Source organism: Macrobrachium nipponense, chromosome 45 (genome assembly GCF_015104395.2).
Source record: "Macrobrachium nipponense isolate FS-2020 chromosome 45, ASM1510439v2, whole genome shotgun sequence".
In the NCBI taxonomy this organism is placed as follows: domain Eukaryota; kingdom Metazoa; phylum Arthropoda; class Malacostraca; order Decapoda; family Palaemonidae; genus Macrobrachium; species Macrobrachium nipponense.
Window position 1 is genome coordinate 52,188,632 of NC_061105.1, and position 22,609 is coordinate 52,211,240.

The following is a 22,609-nucleotide window of genomic DNA, read 5'->3' on the forward strand; positions in this document are numbered from 1 at the left end:
ATAGTTGAAAAACGCAATTGTAAGCTAAACTCTTACGGCCTAGTAATATTCCGTCATTTTTCTTCATTTTGAAACAAATTTGAAGTCTCTAAAAACAATATTGTGATTTATGGTGAATTTTTGAAAAATATATTTAGCTTCACTCCGCGCGCCGATTCGCGGCCGCAAGTCTCCGAAATACGTACATGGCATTATCCTAATATTTGCTCCTTTTCATATTAGCCTTTTTATAGAGTTTCATATATCAAAATGTGCGCAAATTCATGAAGAATACAATAAAAATAATTGAAGGTTGTAGCTTTTTCCATCTTCGAAATATGTGCATATGAAAAAATATATATTAAAATTTCGACATTCGGTCAAATTTAACTCGTCCGAAATGGTCGAAATCTGCAATTCTAATCTAAAACTCTTTACAGTATCGTAATATTCAATCATTTGTCTTAATTTTGAAAACGGAAAAAAATTGGAAGTCTCTAGAACATTATTTAGAATTACGGTGAATTTTTGAAAAAAATATTTTTTTGCGTCCGCGCGTTACGAATTCGTACATCATTTTGTGATAATATTTTTCCGGTGTTGCTTTTATTGTTTTACAATGTATTATATATCAAAATGATTGCAATTTAGTGTACAATACAACGCAAAAAAAAGTAACTGGTTAGCTTTGACCGTTTTCTGCACAGCGTGATTTGAATACAATTATGTATGAATTTTTTTTTTTTTTCGCTACCATATATCGCATTATTTACATATGATAATGATATTATTTTTCATTTTCTGATGGTTGCATTCTAAACTTCAGGCAATGAAAAAAAAGGAGCCAAAATGAAACTCTAATCCTCAAAAGTACGCGCGCTGTAATTTTTTGAAAAAATTATTTTTTCCACTTCTGCGCTCACTCCAAACCAGGCCCGGCATACGGGAGACGTTTTGATTTTTAGGGCTCCGGCGTAAGAGGGTTAAATACCATCCTATTTACCTCTGCCCAATCATATACTTTGTTAAGGTCTCTTTGTAGCGCGTTCCTATCTTCATCACAAGTAATTTCTCTACTTATTCTTGTGTCATCAGCGAAACTACTCACTACCGAGTCCTTAACATTACTGTCTATGTCTGCAATCATAATAAACAAACAGTAATGCAGCTTAACACCCGTACCTTTGTGGCACACCGGATATTACCTTAGCTTCATCCGATTTCTCATCGTTTTCAATAACTATCTGTTTTCTGTTGTGTAAAAATTCTTTTAACCATCTTCCTACTTTATACACTATATTATGTTTTCTAATTTTCTTCGCTAATATATCTTTGTTTAATTCTTCATTTATTTCTGACCATTTTATATTTTTACTGTAGAAGTTGTATTTTCCATATCCTTCCCACTTTTTCATTTCTTGCTTATCTCTGTTTTCACTTGCTTTGGAATGGACTGTTAATTCTATGACATTATGGTCTGAAATGCTCGCATTATAAACTATTATTTCTTTAACATAATTCACCTCGTTCACAAATACTGGGTCTAAAGTATTTTCCTTTCTTGTTGGCAGGTGATTTATTTGTTGAATGTTGTATTCTAGTAGCATATCTAATAGCTTTTCGAATTGCCTCTTATCTTCTGCACTACTATTACTCTCTTTTTTATATGTATAAATACAACCACAATCTCTTATTCATTCTTTCCAGTCTACGAAAGGAAAGTTAAAGTCTCCAGATAGGAGAATAGTCCAGTCCTTGTGATTTCTACCAATTTTTCTATTATTATGTCAAACTCTTTAGTATTAGGGGGTCTATATATTACTATGTTCATTAATTTTTCAGATTCAAATTCTACCGCTATTAGTTCACATTCTGAGTTACTATATTTCTCATATATTTTTCCTTGTTTTTTGTATTTCCCATATATTGCGGTTCCCCCTTTATTCCTATTTTTTCTATCTGATCTATAAGTTTAGAACCCTTTTATTTGATCGTCGTTCCCAGTCTCTTGGGAATACCAGGTTTCACTTATATTCATTATATCTATTTTCTTTTCAATTTGGGTTAGTTCTTCTAAGCACTCTATTTTTCTTTTTGAGTTACTTGTAACTAAACCCTGCGCATTCATCACTATGTTGCGTGTTTTCTCCTTCATTTAATATGGGTAATAATAAGGATTTTCCCATGTCTCTTTCCTGTTCTGATATGTTGTTCTTTTCTTCATTTCCAGAAATTCTGACATTAAAAAATCCAACTTTTCCATAATATTTGATCTTCCTTCATCATAATTATTCATTTTGTGTCTGAATCTGCAATTTTCTCCGTATCTGCAATATCCTCTTGCATCATAAATACAGTTCTTATCTCTTGAGTTGTATCTTGGAGCTGATGCTTGGAAATATTTTGCTGACACTACATATCGCGGTGATGGCTTGGTTTTTCCTTTCACCTGATATTCTTTGTTCCTCTCTTTATTTGTTTCTTTCTTATTTTGGATTTTATTATTTGATTGATTATTTATTTGATTTTGATTCATGGCTACAGGGTGCATATATTTACATTTTTTGTCGAACTTACATCCTTTTCCTTCTTTTAGGTTTTTGCATATTTTTGGGTGTAGATCTCTGCAATCATCCTCATAGCCGTCTAGGTATGCACATTTACCATATATTTCATAGTTGTGACATACCTTAGGATGTTTGTAGTAACATCTTTCTCCGAATCTGCAATTCCCTCTTTTCAAAAGGTTGCAGACTTTGTTTTTCTTGTCTATTTTTTCCTCTTTCCCATCATTGTGTAGATCTGGATAGAGCCTCTTTGGGATTTTCTTTTGTGTTGCCATATCGTAATTTATTTCTTCGTATGTATGCCGCTTGATTGCCTCATATGTAATATCAATGAGTATCTCTACATCCATACTTTTATCTTGTTCTTTGTGTTCCTTATTTTTTTCTGTCATTTCAGCTTTGTTTACTTCTCTTCCGTTTTCCTCTTCTTCTTCCTCTTCCTCTTCTTCTTCATCCTCAACTATTTGTACATTCAGTCTTGATTTAATAACATAGTCTGTCCAAGATAGACATGTTGAGCAAAATATTCTGGTATCTTTTCTCATATCTTGCATTACTTCAGCGCATTGCGGATTTGTCAGAATGTTGCATGCAGAACATTTTCTGATCAGGTTTTGTGGATTAACTATGCTATACCACACCTTACACAGTTTGCATGCTTTTGGCATTCTTTTTCCTATTGCATCAATTAGGATATTCACAATGTTCATCTTATTCATTTTCTTTGTCGGAATATGTTGATTTATGTATATTTTCTTTATGAGTATCTTGGCCACTTGGATTTTATTTGGAACTTCTTCAATTATTTTCAAGATGTTTTCTGTTGATTTGCTCCAGTTTGAAGGATCATATCCTTCTAATATGTCTATAAATGCTTTTGTATCTTTTTGGTTAAGGCTGTTGTTGATCTCATAGATGAGAAATGCCAGTTCCCTTCCTGCTACCTCATCGTATTGCGAATCTGCTAAACAAGCTAAATTTCGCCATTTCTTACCACTGTTGGAACTTACTGCCATCTTGATCTGATTTACAGTATTTCACTTGATAAACTAACTTAGTAGACGCTTTCTCCTACTATTTTCACACTAATCTTATCACTGACAGTTCATGAACACTTCTAGATACTTCTCAAATTCTAGACTTATGTTAAATTCGTGATATCTGTTGATTAATCAGACTGTGTGCGGTAACGTCTCACCAAGCAAAATGGCCACGTGAGAGAGAGGAGGGTGGGGATGGGTGGCATTCCTCCTCACCCATAAAACTCGAGTACCTGACGTGTGCGAGCGAGGGGAAAGTCCTATGTCAAACTTGTTCCCCAGAAATGGGTCGGATCTCGACTAACTGACTACGCCTTAAGTGCTGGGGATCAAGTTTATAACCAGGAAGTAGCCTCAAGGGGTGGCCTCTCAATTAGGCATTCCACACCCCTCCCTTGTTGGGCTCCATGATGGGTGGAGGACTACCTGGCTTAAAACAACACTTTCATGCCTATGCATTCTTTATTAGGCCCTAATGTTGATGACCCCAGTGTAGAATTAGACTTGGCTGCTGGATTCACCCAAGAAAATAAGCCTACCATAACATAACAACGATAGCACCAAATTATTAAGCTTACACCAAACAAGAGAAATGAGTTTCAAAGCACTGAAATTTGATGAATGGCTGATTGAAGCCACAATAAAAGCCCAGTCAGAAACATTTCAGAACCTAAAAGAAATTCAAGGGGTAAATGTAACAGTGAAAAGCCATGACATGCTTAACTATATCCAGGGTACAGTTGTACTACCTCAAATTGAAAATGGGGAGGAATTGCCAGAAAAAAATATTATATTAGAATCACTCAAATTCAGATACGATAACATTCATGACTTAGGGTGATATCAAATTCCAAGGAAAAGAAATCTGGAAGTTTCCATTAAAATAGTAAAAATCAAATTTACAGGCCAATATTTACCAGTAAAGCTTAGCCCTTAAATGCCTATTGGACGTATTATACGTAGACTAAAATTGTCTGTTGGGTGCTAATTGGACGTACGATACGTTGACTACAAAAAGTTTTTAAAAATATTTGCAGAAAAATAGTTATAGGCTTAGTTTGCAAAAAATTTGAAATCACGGGCCCTGAGGGATACTGGGAGTTCACGGATCAAGCTGTTGTTTTGTTTACAAGCGTTACCCAGGCGCGCATGAGCGACTTACTTTCTTCTCGCACCTGCAAGCATCAGTGACACGTCGTCAGAGAGCGATCTCTTGCCGCATTCGTGTTTTGCAGAACTTTTGCAAGTGTTAGAGTATTTGTGACGTAACAAGACGTTCACAGAGATATCCCAACATTGTCAGGAGCGTGTCGGTAGTGATCGTGTGAGGCGAGTTTTAGAATTGGATGCTGGAGAGGGACCAAGCACCCAAGGTGACCCAGCTTTCCAACGCCGTGTTGTGTGGCGTCGTGTGGCCGGAAGTGTCCAAGGACCACATCCTGTGCCTTTTAAGACCCCTAGGAACCATCGGGGTGTCCTGAGGGGCATTTGTAAACATTTGGGAGGCCTTCAACAAAAGGACATAGACGAATACTTGTTGGAGCTCGATCGAGAGCAGGTTGAAAGTCCTCATTTTGATGGCAGTTGGTCATCTAGTGACGAGGACATCACGCTCGATGTCAGTAATGATGAATATTTGCCCCCAATGTCCGTATGGGAGCCACAGCCTGAAAGTGAGCTGGAATTTAGTGGTTTTAGTGCCTATGAAGGAGACCCCCTAGATGCTGACCCCTTGGCGTGGGTAGGGGGCTTAGGGACCAGCAGCTGGGCCCTGATGCCTGGTGGAGTTGCTTTCTCACTGGTCCTTGGGGCCCAGCTGCTGATCCAACTAAATTAGTCAGAACTTTTCCTTCTTTCTAAAATTTTTTCATTCTTACTACATCCTTCTCCTTCATGTAATATTTTTTACTATGTTATGACCCTTGTTGGGCCGGGGTGCAAGTTCTTTTGCACAAGAATAGAGAGGACAGTGATCTTACCAAGTATCCAGATAAATTCAGTCAGCGGAGACAAAAACACACAGGAAAACTCAACAATATTTATTAACAATCAAAGTAAAAGAATAATAAAGTCAGCCTTGTGCTATACCGGACACAGCTTAGTCCTTACTACTCCCTTAGGAGTTCCTAAACACTAACACTAAACCCTAGACAGAAAATAAGAGAAATAAACTAAATAAATTAGTAAAATGGGCCCAACACCAACATAAATACAAACCAATACCTATCACTAAGCAGAGAGGAAAGAAGTAAGAGACCAACAGGGGGAAAACTTAATTCTCCTACCTACAATTATAAACTAAACCTTAAATATAAAAAGTATCAAACATCTTCATAGATAATACACAAGAAATAATGAAAACTACAGTCTCACTCGTGGCAAGATATACACTGATTGGCATATATATATATAAATATAAAAATGTACGCAAAGAGCTTCTCACACTGAATAAGGGATGAATGATTCCCAAATGATTCAGGATAAACAGTTGCCTTGCCGTAGGCCGAAATAAAGGGGAGCCGTGATCTCTTACACTCTCTGGACAATGCCACGTACCAGGCCAATACTCTGATATCTGGAAGGGCGTGCAGCTACACAGGTCCCAACCAATATCATGGGAAGGAGTCTGTCGTGCTCCCGACCAAAAACACAAGGGAAATTCCCTACCTGTAGCAACCGCCCTACTTGCACCTTCACGGGCCTCAATGCCCCCACCGCTGCAGCCCAGAAGGACGTCGTAGGCAAACACAGTGATGTCCCTCCCACGTCCACTCTGTCGGGATCCAGCGCCGATATCAGAGCCCGCAGGAAAGTACACACAGTAAGGGGGAAAGTCACCGCAGATGGCAGAAATGCCCCTGCGCCTTCAATACTGACGACGTTGAATCCTTCGAAGGGCGATTAAGAAAAAATATGCCAGCTGCACAACCATGCGGGGAGAATAGCGAGCCCGAACTGTTGTCGGGAAAAAGTCGCGCCCCTCCAATATCCTCACGGGTGTCCTTTTCACCAACCACTCAAAGATAAACAAAACAAAAAACTAGCATTAATAAGATGCTCACAAACATTTAACAAGCGGGGAGGAGGTTTAACAAGCAGTTCGCTTGACGCTCAGCCGAGACCAAAGTAAAGCTTAAAACTAAAACCTTAAAAACTAATTTCCTTACGCTAATTTTATATACAACAAAATATAACAAAAAGCAGTAACAAGGCTGAGATAAAAATAAAGCAAAAGCAATGCCAATTACGTTAATACATGATACCTTCCTCCCCGAAGAAAAAAAAAATTTTTCAGCAAAAATAATTTTTTTTTTTTTTACTACTGTGGTATAAACAAACCTGTAAGGAAAGAACCATAAAGACAACCAATAACAGGCAAACATACCATAATAGAACAATAAACCTGAAACCAAATTGTGTTAAAATATCAATAATAGAATATACCACGAGAGAATACAAACCAAATGCTTTATATAGCTTACCATTATTTTAAAGCTCAATGATAATACCCATACTCTGAACCCAAAGTCAAAGCATGGCAAAAGACAGACTATCATAATACCAATAATTTAAACAGGATCATAACAGACACAAATCATCAAATCTAAGGAAACCATCTTACCTAGCTTAACCTAAATAAACTTAGACACACACAGGCATACACCTTAACCTACAACACACAACAATATAGTTTCAAAGAGTCATAAATAATCAAATCAAAATTCTTAGTATACCGGGACAAATCAAACATTCGTTAGGAATCATGAACCACTATAACATACAAGAGTGTATACCACTCATAGAAACCTTACAGAAACTTACTAAATCTACAAAACAACTCTTGAAATATTACTTAAACTATACTACATTTAAAAGTAATTTTTTTCATACAACCTAATTGGAGAAACGAGCAGGGCAGCGTACGAGAAGGAACAGGCAAGCACACTAAGTCCTAGAAAGGGCGTCAGGAATTTTATTGTCTGTCCCCTTTTACGTGTTTAAATATTAGGTTGAATTCCTGCAGAAATAGGGCCCAACGCAAAAATCCTCTGTTGGCTCCCTTCATCCGCTCGATGAAAACCAAAGGATTGTGGTCAGTCCAAATCTCAACCGGCGGAAAAGAAAAATTCGTCACATAAGGTTTGAAATGGTTAAGAGCGCGGACCAAAGAAAGAGCTTCCTTTTCAATGGTGGAGTAACGCCTTTCCGCCGCCAGAAAGCTTCTTACTATAGTAAGATACAGGATGAACACCGTCCTCCTTCCCCGTTGGAAAAGGACCCCTCCAATCCCGACATCACTGGCATCTACCGCGATAATAAAGGTTTCTGAAATCTGGGGAAGTCAAAATAGGGTTAGTAATCAGCACAGATTTAAGTTTATTAAAAGATTCTTCACACCGATCAGACCACAAGAACCTTTTCCCTTTTTCTAATAAAGTAGTAAGGGGTTGAGCAAGATCTGAGTAATTACGCACGAAACGGCGGTAATAACCCGTCATGCCCAGCACCCTTCTTACCTCTCTAACATTACTTGGCCTTTTCAAATTAATAATAGCCTCGAGGTTAGCTTGTTTCGGAGCCACCTGACCCAACCCAACCTCGTGACCCAAATAACAAACCTTGGCCTGGCCCAATTTGCACTTAGCCAAATTAACAACAAGTCCTGCAGACCTAAGGGCTTCAAAAACCTTACGTAACCTTAGCATGTGGGTATCCCAGTCATTACTATATACTACCAAGTCATCGATATAAATTTCCGTTCCTTCCAAACCACAAATTACCCTATTCATGAGCCTCTGAAAAGTACAAGCTGCATTTTTCATTCCAAATGGCATAACCTTACACTCGTATAGGCCAAATGGAGTGACAAATGCTGATATCTCACGAGCTCGATCAGATAATGGAACCTGCCAATAACCTTTCAAAAGATCCAGCTTAGTAATAAATTTGGCAGAACCAATCCGATCCAAACAATCATCAATACGGGGAAGTGGAAACGAATCATTTTTAGTATTTTTGTTCACTTTGCGGTAGTCCACGCACATGCGGAACTTACCGTCTGCTTTTTTTACTAATACAATAGGAGAACTCCAGGGACTCACAGATGGTTGAATAAGGTCATGCTTCAACATGTACTCTATCTCCTTACTGACCAAATCCAATTTTACTGGGTTCAGCCGGTAAGGACTTTGCTTCACAGGGGAAGCACCACCTACATCAACGTCATGATTTAAAATATTTGTTCTACCTGGAGCATCCTGAAAAAGATCTGAAAATGAATAAATTAAGTTAAGCACATCCTTCCGTTTGTCAACATCTAAATGATCTAAACTACTTTTCAACATCTCCAAATTTTGCATATTTTCACCCAATGCATCTGAAGGAACCTGACACCCTAACTCATCAAGAGTCCTCTGGAGGCACATCCACTACCACAGACACAGGCTCGTACACGATTGCTAATGGATCACCTTGCTTACCATGGTAAGGTTTCCAGCCTATTAATGTGAAATATTCTACACTTACGGCTGAACTGGGGGCCTCAATTTCATAGTTAAACTCTGACAGTTTCCTCAAAACCTTCCAAGGGCCCTTATATCTTGGTTCTAGAAAACTATCTGGGTCCATACTCAACACCAGCACTAGCTCCCCCCCAGGTTCAAATGAACGTAACCTTTACCTTTTTGTCAAAATTACCTTTCATTACCACTGTGATCGTTCCAAATTTTCCCTGGCAAACTTCCAAGCACTAATCATTTTGCCCTTCAAGTCTTCCACAAACCTTCCAACTTTTATTTCACCCTTCCGGTTTGATTCGAGCATTTCAAAAACAATTTCCAATGGACCAGGCCGCGAACCTTGTGCCCAAATACCAACTCAAAAGGAGCTACTCCAGTAGAAGAGTTTAGGGTGGCTCCTGATAGCAAAGAGGGCAAAAGTGAGGGCTTTGTCCCAATCACTACCATTATCATAACAATGTTTCTTCAGGACAGACTTGAGGGTTTGGTGAAATCTTTCCACCACACCTTGACTCTCTGGGTGATAAGGTACGCTGGTAATGTGCTGAATGGCCAGTTCAGCACTTACTTCCCTAAATACCTTACTCGTGAAATTCGTCCCGCAGTCGGTCTGAATTACACGAGGGAGACCATACCTGGAAAAGAAATCAATAAGTTTTTCGAAAACAACTTTGGAAGTAATACGCCCTCAATAGGTATAGCTTCAGGAAAACGAGAGGCTCTATCCATGATAGTTAATAAATATACGTACCTGTTTTAGTCTTAGGTAAGGGACCTACAACATCAATTACTAACTCGAGATGGCCTTCAACCTATGGCAGGTATGGGATGCAACGGGGCTTTAGGGATCCCTGATTAGGTTTACCCATAACCTGACAAGTTTTCACATTCTCTGATAAACTGCTTCACACTCATTTAATTCCGGGCCACCAAAAATACCTTAGCCAAGCTGTGGAAAGTTTTTAACCACACCCAAATGACCTGAAAAAAAAATTTTTTTGGTATGAGATAATTCCAAAAATAGAATTTCTGAAATGAGAAAGTACCACAATCTGTTCCACTCTACCAGTTTTATTCAAATTATCAGATGCGGGACGACTAAACCTATATAATAAACCCTTACAACTCCAACCTAGGTTTAGTCAGATCCTCAACACGCCCAAGTCAAAATTAAACTCATCTTTTTGAGCTTTAATAAAAGCAGCTCTGTTCCAATCAAGTTTCATATCATTAACTACAGTATCATTACCACCACTCTCTACTGACCCGGGCCTTACTACATCTAACTCTACACTACTTAACATTAAGTCATCATCATTATCCACATCAAGTAAACTAACAGCTTTTGCTGCAGACCGAGTAATTACAGCCACGGGACTAGCATTTACAGATAATAAAGGGAAAATCTCCCGTCCTTCACTATCCAGCATATCATTTCCAGGATACCATCAATACCCGGGAATGGTAGGACTATCCACCACAGCCAACTCAGTGATGCGATCATACCCTGGAAAAGACATGCGGACATTAACCAAAGGAGCCGACACAATCGAGTCTGGGAAACCTCCCAATAATACAAAATTTCCAGTATATATCTCAGAACCATTCAGTGCCCTCTTCATGACCAATGACCGGGCAGAACCGGTGTCCTAAAAAACAAAATTCACCTGGAGAACACAAGAGTCAAAAATCAATTTTCCAGGCCATACATATTTGTCATATTTGAGTCACAATTGAGGATTAGGAGCATCAGACTTACTACTATTTCCTAAACTACCACTATCTACTACAGATCTGTCTACAGAACTACTACTTCTAACATTTGACCTATCATTAACTAATGCTACAGGACTTTGATTATTGCGCTCTAGGTACCGCCTACGAGCATTACACTGGCTTTGGAAATGCCCTGGCTTATTACACCAGAAACATGTTCCTCTACGGCCTGATCCTCTGTTTCCATTATTATTTATTCTGTTATTTCCCCCATTTGGGAAGTCTCTATTAACAAAAACCCTAGGGGGAGGAGGACCTCCTTGGACTCTACCTATATCCCTACCACCTGAAAAGGAATTAGTAACATTAATATTCTTAGAGATATTGGGAGTCAACAAGGGGGGTTCAACTCTCCTACCACCACTATGGGAGCGAGATGAGGGGTTATTCAAGACCTTATAGTTAAAATTGCCACTACCTGAACGGTGAGTTAACACAAACTCATCCGCTAATTGAGCGGCGCTACTCACTTTCATGGCCTTTACCTCCTCAAGGTGGACCCTTAACTCCCTGCTGCAGGCCTTCTTAAACTCCTCAAGGAGCATCAGTTCACGTAACGCAGCAAAAGTCACTACCTGACGACTTTTCAGCCAGTCGTCGAACTGTTCCTCCTTGACACGTGCAAATTCTACGAAGGACTGTGCAGGGTGTTTCATATAGTTCCGAAATCTGAGGCGGTAGGCCTCAGGGACCAGGTCATATGCTTTCAAAATCAAGCTTTTCACTTTTGGGTAGTCCCGGGCTACTCCCTCCTCCAAGGCATTGTATACCCGAATTGCCTTGCCCACTAACCTACATTGGATTAGAACCGTCCACATCTCTGTGGGCCAGGACAATCGGGTGGCCACACGCTCAAATGCCTTGAAGAACTCAGGGACATTTTGTTCGTCAAATACAGGCACTAATTTAAGTGCCGCACCTAGATTGAACCTATCTTGAAAATTGACTTTAGGGGAACTGGCCATATTGGTCCCCTGTAACCTTGCCATCTGCAAATTAAGGTTAGCCATCTCCAACTCGTGTCGCCTTGCCCGCTCGTTCTCCTCAAATTCAATCTTCCTTAACTCAATTCTTTTGCAAATTAATTTGTATTCCACCTCCTCCTTGGAGTCACCCAAAGCATTAACAGGGGCCAGGGGTTCAACTGGCACCGAATTAGAGGGGGGCAAGAATGGATTATTTGATACATTTTTAATTAAATTTGCAGGACCCTTATAAATGGTACCTGTACGAGGAGGATCCTCGAACAGGGTTAGGCCAGCTCTCACACTCACACTATCCTCTTCCAAATCATTTATACTCCCTTCACCAATATCACTCTCCCTATCACTAACTAAATGCTCAGCCTCTGCCAAGTCCTGGTTGACCTTATCCCTAACTGCCACCAATACTTCCTTCTTAGTGTCCACTGACTTCAGCGGAACACCCAACCACTTAGCACATTCAATTAAATGTTTTTTATTTAACACTGGTAAGTGCTTAAGGCAATCAGCCGACCCCAAAAACTCAGCTGGGTCAAAAATAAACTCTTCCATTTTAACAAAAAATTCAGGGGGGAAGGCAACACTATCAAAACAGTAACAAATACTGAAGCGTCCACCTGAGTGTCGCTCCACTGACCAAAATACGGATACCCCGCGAGCTCTCTATCCTGTCACGGTCGCCAAATATGTTATGACCCTTGTTGGGCCGGGGTGGGGTGCAAGTTCTTTTGCACAAGAATAGAGAGGACAGTGATCTTACCAAGTATCCAGATAAATTCAGTCAGCGGAGACAAAAACACACAGGAAAACTCAACAATATTTATTAACAATCAAAGTAAAAGAATAATAAAGTCAGCCTTGTGACTATACCGGACACAGCTTAGTCCTTACTACTCCCTTAGGAGTTCCTAAACACTAACACTAAACCCTAGACAGAAAATAAGAGAAATAAACTAAATAAATTAGTAAAATGGGCCCAACACCAACATAAATACAAACCAATACCTATCACTAAGCAGAGAGGAAAGAAGTAAGAGACCAACAGGGGGAAAACTTAATTCTCCTACCTACAATTATAAACTAAACCTTAAATATAAAAAGTATCAAACATCTTCATAGATAATACACAAGAAATAATGAAAACTACAGTCTCACTCGTGGCAAGATATACACTGATTGGCATATATATATATAAATATAAAAATGTACGCAAAGAGCTTCTCACACTGGAATAAGGGATGAATGATTCCCAAATGATTCAGGATAACAGTTTGCCTTGCCGTAGGCCGAAATAAAGGGGAGCCGTGATCTCTTACACTCTCTGGGACAATGCCACGTACCAGGCCAATACTCAGCTATCTGTAAGGGCGTGCAGCTACACAGGTCCCAACCCAATATCATGGGGAAGGAGTCTGTCGTGCTCCCGACCAAAAACACAAGGGAAATTCCCGCCTTACCTGGTAGCAACCGCCCTACTTTGCACCTTCACGGGCCGCCTCAATGCCCCACCGCTGCAGCCCAGAAGGACGTCGTAGGCAAACACAGTGATGTCCCTCCCACGTCCACTCTGTCGGGATCCAGCGCCGATATCAGAGCCCGCAGGAAAGTACACACAGTAAGGGGGAAAGTCACCGCAGATGGCAGAAATGCCCCTGCGCCTTCAATACTGACGACGTTGAATCCTTCGAAGGGCGATTAAGAAAAAATATGCCAGCTGCACAACCATGCGGGGAGAATAGCGAGCCCGAACTGTTGTCGGGAAAAAGTCGCGCCCCTCCAATATCCTCACGGGTGTCCTTTTCACCAACCACTCAAAAGATAAACAAAACAAAAAAACTAGCATTAATAAGATGCTCACAAACATTTAACAAGCGGGGAGGAGGTTTAACAAGCAGTTCGCTTGACGCTCAGCCGAGACCAAAGTAAAGCTTAAAACTAAAACCTTAAAAACTAATTTCCTTACGCTAATTTTATATACAACAAAATATAACAAAAAGCAGTAACAAGGCTGAGATAAAAATAAAGCAAAAGCAATGCCAATTACGTTAATACATGATAACTAGCATTTCGGTTTAATTATGGAATTTTCCACTTTTGTTAAATTTTACTGCTTAGGTGAGTCTGAGAAGGGATCGTGTTTTGGAAGGGGTTTGCATTCAAAGCTAATTGTGGGAGTTGTGGTGGTTGAGTCGCCACCTGATATGGTTTGTACTCAAGAGGTAGTGATGGGACCCTCCCATTTCTACCTTGAGGGCAGAACCATCTCCAAATATCAGCCCATCGGAATCCAGGGGGGGGCTGGTGTTTGGGATGGGACTTCTGGCTTTTGTCCGGAAGCTCACCAATACATATGGAGTGAGGAGTCGGTCCTCAGTGGAGGCTGAACTCCCAGCAGGCGGATAGGCTTATACCTGGGCCACTGCAAGCGTATTGGAGCTATCCTGTAAAGGTAGGGTATGGGGTGGACCATTGGGAGTCGACTCTCACTTGCTCCATTGGTTGAGAATTTGAATACCTGTCTGACCCACGATACCTTCTTGATATAACCAAGCAGTCTACAAGTATATTGAAATTATGGATATTGACCAATGTTTTGCCCTCCCCTGGATCTGACGACTTAACGGCACTAGCAACAACTTCAGGCATGGACACGTATATGAGCTGGCTATCACACTGAACCATGCACCGCGACACCAGGGTGCTATTAAAACTGGTGGATTTGATGTGAATAATAGAGTGCTTTATTGCACTAATGAAAGCCTTTCGTTGGACTACGGGTGCTTGCATAGTGTCGCAAAAACAGTTTGGTAAGGTGGAGAGAATTAAAATGCTTTTAGAAAAAGACAAGCAGTCTTTTTCTGCATACATTAGATTTTCCTCTCCCAAAGAAGCTAGTGAGTCACAACTGAAATTAAATGGCCACATTCTAAATGACTGTTTTAAGCACCAAGGTGCTTTCAGTGAGGAATTTGAACGATGACCCATTCGATTTTATTCCTAAGGACGAAGAGTGTGGACCAGCAACATATACCAGGACGCTTCCTTCCCCTATATGGCATGTTGCCAGTTTCAAGGAGGGAAGGGAAAATTTCATTAAAGCTGCTGAATGTATTGAGAACAAAGTAGGTTCTATTCCTATCGGTAATCTGAAACGATATGGAAAGAACTTACTCATCAAAGCAGGCAATGAAACGCAAGCTATTTTGCTATTAAAGTTTAAACCCCCCAAAAGTGGAAATATTGAGGCTATCATATCGCACAGATTCTTTAACATGCTGAAAGGGGTAGTATATTCCAGAGACTTGCATGTTTTTAATGAGGAGGAGATTCTCCTAAGGCGCCCTCCTTGTGTATCTCATGTAAAAAGAATTGGGAGGGGATGCAGCTATGCTTTTAACCTTCTCCTCCAGTTACTTGCTTGATAACATCAATGTTGGCCATGAGAGGATGCAAGTCAAAAAATATAAAAGAAACCCTAAACAATGTCGCAAATGTTTCGAATATGGCCACATTCAAGACTCATGTGGAAACAAAAAGAGATGTTCTGTGTGCTCTGCTGAGCATGACAATTTAGACAAGTGTGAAGCAACCCGTTATGTTTCCAGTGCAAGGTTGATCACTTTCCAAGCACTAGGACTCTACCTATGCGTTGGTAATAAAGTTGATGAAGAGTTCTAGCAATGAGAGGCCACCAGTAATTGAATCTAACAGTAAGCATCGGAAACCTGTTTCTCCTTGCACTTGAAATAATAATCGGAAACTTATGTCAGCAAGTGCTTTGAATCCCAATACTAAAAATTGTTCTTCCAAAAGCAAGGACAATTTATCCTCCCAAGTTGAAACAAATGTAACGGTTGCAAATTCAGCCCCTAGGCAAAGTTTGCAAACGTCCACAAATAATAATTTTACCAAGAAGCAACCAAAGGAGTGGTCCAAACTAGAGATCTAGCTTGGATCCATCAATTATCACAGTCACTAAGAAACATGATAAAACTACAGCTGCGTCCACTATGGAGGAGTTATGGAGTTCCATTTGACAATGTCTGTGTGTGTGTGTTTGTGTGTGTGAGAGAGAGAGAGAGAGAGAGAGAGAGAGAGAGAGAGAGAGAGAGAGTGTGTATTTACTGTATGGATAGTTAATGACTGTATTGGCTGTTAGTGAGTTCTGGCTGGGTTGTCTGCTGGTAGAAATCAAAGTTCTGAGTTTTTTTTGAGTCAGTCTTTAGTCAGAACTGGTGACAGTTAGTAGTGTGGGAAGCAGTTCTTTGAAGGCATTGTGAGTTAGTTGAGTTTTGTGTGTTATTGATTTGTTATTATAGTTGTTAGGTTGTGGTTGTGTTTCTTGGTTGTTTGCTGTGTTGTTTTGTGGTTGTGTTCGTTGGTTGTTGTTGTGTTGTTGTTGAGTTGTGGTTGTGTTCTTTGGTGGTTGTTGTGTTGTTGTTGTCCTTGGTTGTTGTTGGGTTGTAGTCCTTGGGTGTTGTTGTGTTGGGTTGTGGTTCTTGGTTGTTGTTGTTGGTGTTGTTGTTGTTTATATCTCTGTGACCTCGACCAGCGGACAGCACAGGATAGCCCGGAGTATCTGGATTGATTGGTAAGTACATGTGTTTTGTTTTTCCATTTGTTTTTGTATAGTGTTGGTAGGTACATGTGTTTTGTTTTTTGTTTTGTTTTGTATAGGTGTAGGTCAATTGTCCTGCTGTATTTGTTGTGTAAAGAAGAAAGTGTGACTGAGGGTGGGTTTGGCAGATGGATCGATTAGGTTAATGTGGGGAGGGTTTTGCACTTGTTTTTATCTAGCTTGTGATCTCGCCACACCACTAGGAAGCGTATAAGAAACACGTCCCCGAATAATGAAAGTTTTATCATAAAAACTTCAAATGGGTACAGTGTTCTGGAAGAGATCTCTCCGCCAAAGAAGGTAGTTACAAAAGCAGATCTAGTTCAAAGACATGCAAGTTCTCACCACTCTTGCCACCCTAAGACTAATAGCAGTAGTGATGCACAGAATCACAGTAAAAATCCTGAGCACCAGCCTCGAATTCAGAAATCTGTTTGTCAGCCAAGAACTTTCATCTCTAATAAAGATGAAAAGGGATCAAGAGTGGGAAGTAGTACATTACCACCTTAACATTCAAGTTCGATGTCCTTCAGTGGAACTGTAAGGGTCTCAGAGCCCGGACAGAAGACTTTAAAGTCTTAATGCATGAATTCAATCCAGGGATTGTATGCCTGCAGGAGACTATGTTAGGTAACTCTCCTTATAATCCTGGACTTGATTATGCTATTTTTAACTCTTTCCCCTCAATTGGTGATCGTGCCCATAGAGGTGCTGCAATTATTGTTAATAAATCTCTGCAGCACTCCACAATACAATTAAATACAACTCTACAAGCTGTTGCTGTCTCAGTCATATTAGACAAGAAGATAACAGTTTGTTCATTATACCTCCCACCAGACCTTTTTTTTAACATTGGAGATATTCAGTCCTTGATTGACCAACTTCCTGCTCCTTTTCTCTTATTAGGAGATTTTCATTCCCAGAACCCCCTTTGGGGAAGTCGGTGTTTAGACAGCAAAGGGAAAATAATCGAGGACCTTATTGACATGAATGATGTTGCCCTATATAATAATGGGTCAATGACCTTCCACAGCATTCATAATAATCATCTCTCTGCACTGGACCCTAGTATTTCTTCAACATATATCCACCTTGACTTTAACTGGTCTGTTAATGAAGATTTGAATGGAAGTGATCATTACCCGATCCATCTGAAATATGTTGTAAATGCTCCATCTGAAACATTACCTAAGTGGAAGGTAGAAGATGCTGACTGGGACAAGTTCAGTAAAGGAGTCAATCTAGATAGGGAGTTTGAGTCATTTCATTCTCACCTGGATGCCTATGACTACTTCATTGAATCTACTCTGAAGAGTGCTGAGGGCTCGATTCCCAAGACAAAAGGTAAACCTCGTAGACCTGCAGTTCCCTGGTGGAATAAGACATGTGGTATTCTGAGGAAAGTCACTAGTAAGTGCTACCGACGATACAAAACTAGTGGCTCCAATCAGTCTAAATTAATCTATAATCGTGCGTTAGCCAAGCAGCGACACTTTTATTAGAAAGCCAAAAGAGAAAGTTGGCTTTACTATATCAATGGAATCAATTCCAGAACTCCATTGAGAGTGGTGTGGCGCAAAATCAGGAAACTGAGTGGAAAATTTGTTGTGTCACCATTACCCTCATTAAAAGTCAATAACACTCTGATCACAGAGCCCACTGAAGTTGCCAATGAACTGGGAAAACACTTTTCTCAAGTTTCCAGCCCTGACCATTATTCTCTAGAATTTCAAAGAATTCGGAATGCTGAAATGACTCTGAAATTTGAATTGGGAAAATCTGAACCATACAACCACAAATTTTCCTTAAGAGAATTTCGGGAGGCACTCTCTTCAACTGAATCAACAGCTCCAGGGGGTGATTCAATTTTATATGAAATGCTTAAACACCTCCGAGATGATGCCAAAAAGTATCTACTCAAGATTATAAACAAAATATGGGAAACTGGAATTTTACCCAAGGACTGGAAAATATCTATAATTGTTCCCATGTAAAAGCCTAATAAAGACGCTTCCCAAGCCACCAGCTATAGACCAATAGCTCTTACCAGCTGTGTGTGTAAGCTGATGAAAAAAATGATAAACACCAGATTAGTTTGGCACCTTGAAACCAAAGGACTAATATCTCCATTTCAATTTGGTTTCAGGAAAAATCGTTCCACCCTTGATCCCTTGCTGAGGCTGACCAATCAAATCCAGCAAGGATTTGCCAAACGATGTCAGACTATTCACATATTTTTCGACCTTGAGAAAGCATATGACACTACTTGGAGAATTGACATCATGAAACAATTGCACAAGATGGGCATATGTGGAAGAATGATCAGATTTATATACTCCTTTTAAACAGAGAGATTTTTTAAGGTTAGAGTGGGCAACACACTCTCCCAACCTTTTGTGCAGGAGGAGGGTGTTCCACAAGGAAGCGTTTTAAGTGTAACACTTTTTTTCAGTGGCAATGAACAGTATAGTCCAACAAATATCATCACCTGTTAAATGCTCGCTTTTTGTTGACGACCTTGCAATATACTTCACAGGATATGATGCCTCGTCAGTATGTAAACATCTGCAAAGGTCTGTCAATGTGCTATTACAAAGTGGGCTGATGAGAATGGTTTTAAATTCTCCTCCTCTAAAACAGTTTCTGTAAGATATACTAGGTGCCAGCGTGTGGAAGAGGTTCCCACACTTAGTTTAAAAGGATCTGTCATTCCTTATGGAAAGGAAGTAAAATTTTTGGGAATGACCATTGACCAGAAATTGACATGGGCCAGCCACATAAATGCCTTAAAGATTAAGGTTAAACAATCTCTGAATATTTTAAAGGTTGTTTCTGGATTTAGTTGGGGAGCTGATAAAAAATCCCTGCTGAGACTATATGACTCGTTGTGTAGATCCAAGCTAGACTATGGCTGTCAGATTTATTCCTCAGCTTCCAAAACCAGGCTGAAGGAATTGGACGTTGTACACAATAAGGGATTGAGAATATGCTCAGGGGCTTTTAGAACTTCGCCTGTTGAAAGCATATATGTTGATACTAACCAACTTCCCCTAGATCTGAGAAGGCAAGAACTAGGATTAAGGTACATGGCTAGAATTAAAAGTGCTCCCAAAAATCCCTCCTTCCAGGTGCTGAGGGAAGCAGACTCACGGGTCTTTTCTGGTATAAGAGCCTCTAGACCATTCCAAGTTAGACTAAATGAAGATGTTAGGGGTAATCATCTTAAATCCCAAAAAGTCATGGAAGTAAAACATCCTGTGTATCTTCCATGGCTTATTCCAGAAGCATCCGTGTGCAAAAAAGCATTTAACATAAAAGACTGTCCTGAGGAAGAGATTAGGGGAAAATTCTTGGAGCATGAAACTGTCCATACTAATGTGACAAAAATATATACGGATAGATCAAAGTCAGATAGTGGCGTTGGCTGTGCAGTTATCCTTGGTGATACAGCATACACAGCTAAACTACCTGACTTTGCATCCATATTCACAGCAGAATTAACAGCCATAGCCTCTGCCCTGGATATAGTTGTTCAAAGTAGCGACACTAATTTTGTCATTTACTCTGATTCCAAAAGCACTTTAGAAGCTATTAAAAAATTCAATAGCTTCCATCCGTTAGTTCAAAAAGTTCAGGAATCGCTCCTCCATTTGTATTATTTGCGTAAATCTGTCTCTTTCTGTTGGGTCCCTTCACATGTGGGGATTTGTGGAAGCGAGATGGCAGTGTTGATGCCCAACGATTAACTGTAAATAATGTTCGTGTTGTCTAGTTAAGGTGTTAAGGTTTGCTGTGTGGTAGTTTGCTTGTTCGATTCTACGCTCGGCCATAATAATTGTTTACTTGGTGTTGGGTTGTTTTAGCTAATTTATGCATAGTTATCGGTCACGTGAACTTTTTGGTAATCGATAGTGTCTTCCTGTAAACAAATGAGGAAAGCTATCAGTTTAAAAAGAGATTTCATACAGAACGGATATAACGAATGTAACGAAAGTTGGTATTTACTGAGGAATATTTGGACCGTTTGATATAGGAACACAATTGTAAGTAAACGCCTATTATATTGTTTTAGAATAGCGGATTCATCTTTTCCCATTTGTAAGCCTACATTGTATATAACGTATGTCTTTATATGAGCCTTAATTATATTGACTTTGTGTATTAGCTTTTTGTAATTAGCCGTTATACATGCATAATTTACTTAATTAAGCTTTGCATATTGTTTCTATCAGTCTTAGTTGTTTAACTTAATAATTTTGTATAAATTAGCATATTATTCATACGTTGATTTCTTTTCCATTTATCCATAGTAATTGAACCACATCACATCACTTCAAGTTACGCTGCATACGTCAAGTCTACATGTATAAACGCCTAACAATATAACCATATCGATGTTAACGTCATGGATCTAATAAAGAACTATATGTGCGTATCAAAATTGTGTTTCTCCATCATTCACGTTAAGCAATAGAAGAATAGTGCATTAACAGGCAGATAGGGAAGCGAAAGCTGCTAGTGTCTCCTCAGAAACAGCCTTTAGTAAAGTGCCTCATACAGATCTAAAAGGTCCTTTTAGGTCTTATATTTTAAGCAAATGGCAAGAAAGATGGACTTCTCCTCATCTTGCTAATAATAGAAAGTACAGAAATATTAGAAATAATATTTTGCCGTAGCCTTCGTCTTTCCAGTCTGATAGACGAACAGAAATAGTTTTAAGCAGACTGAGGATTGGGCACACTTATTTGACCCATCAGTTTATTTTAGAAGGGGGCAGCCTCCCAGAGTGTGCTTGCAGTGGCGAGATGCTAACAGTGGAGCACATTCTGGTTGCTTGCCCCAGATATTTTAACCAGAGAGAGAGAGAGATATGTTAGGGGTAAATCCTTTGTGATATTTTGGGAGATGAAGCAGATATTTCTCCTCTCTCCTTTTTAAAGTCTATAAACATTTTTAATAACATTTAATTATTTTTTTTTAAACATTTAATTATTTTTTTTATCTATCACATCATAGGGAAAAATATTCCTTTAATTATTAGTGATTTATTTAGGAATTGATTCATCATCCTCCTCTAATATCTTTACAATGCTGTTGTGAAAGTGATTGGAACTGTAAAATGTTTTCGTTTTTGTTGTGGACACGAGTGCGTGGCAGTGTAGCCAGTTCCTTGTTTTGTTTATCTTTCGCTTTGAGTATGGCAACGCTGCCCTGAATTTTTCGTCTGCAATTTGGTAACACTAGCAACACATGTAAGAATCACGAATGCTCTCGTGTGAGAAGGACGCAACCGGTCCACCCTTTCATTTTGGCTATTTTACCAAATTATAAATACAAATGATTATCTATCCCTTGCAAGGGATCTAGTCCAGGGATCTAGTCCAGGAGTTCTGAAAACTAGGTAAATTAACCAAGTCCAGGAGAGTAGGCCTGGGAGAAATTTGGCAGGATGTAATGAGTAATAAAGAAACAAGCGGAGTCTCAGGAATTTTCTTCAATACCCCTAAAATGGAAATCAGCACTTCAATTGCCTCCCAGTGGGAAGACATCACCTGGCCTCATCAGTAGTAAGACCCATACACACAAGGAATATCATGTAATAGCTGGTAAGACAGGCCTACCCTAATTCCCAGGCAGCGTAAAGGTCATTAGTCTTCATACCCACCGTGTCAACTATGACACAGTACCATTCTTCATTATCGTGAATCTCATTATTTGAAGTCATCAGTTGTGCGCCGTCATCTTACTTTGTCCATAATTGTGACCTCGTTTTGCTGTCTTCAAATGAGCGATGTTTCGAAGAAGATGTGCAGATTGATTCCATGCTCGGGAATTAGACTAAATATAGGAATGGATTGTGTGCGGACAATTTTTCGAAGAACCTTTATTCGAAAGGCAATTGTTCCAAAAGTTTTTTTTTTTCGAAAACTAAATATTCGAAAACTATAGTTCCAATGTGTAATTGTTCGAATTTACAGTTGATCGAAATACAAAATATTCGAATAAGCAGTTTTTCGAAATGAATATTGTTCTCTCTCTCTCTCTCTCTCTCTCTCTCTCTCTCTCTCAAAGTGTTGTTATTCGAGAAACAACTCAAGCGCATTGTTTGTATTTTAATTAACTTAAA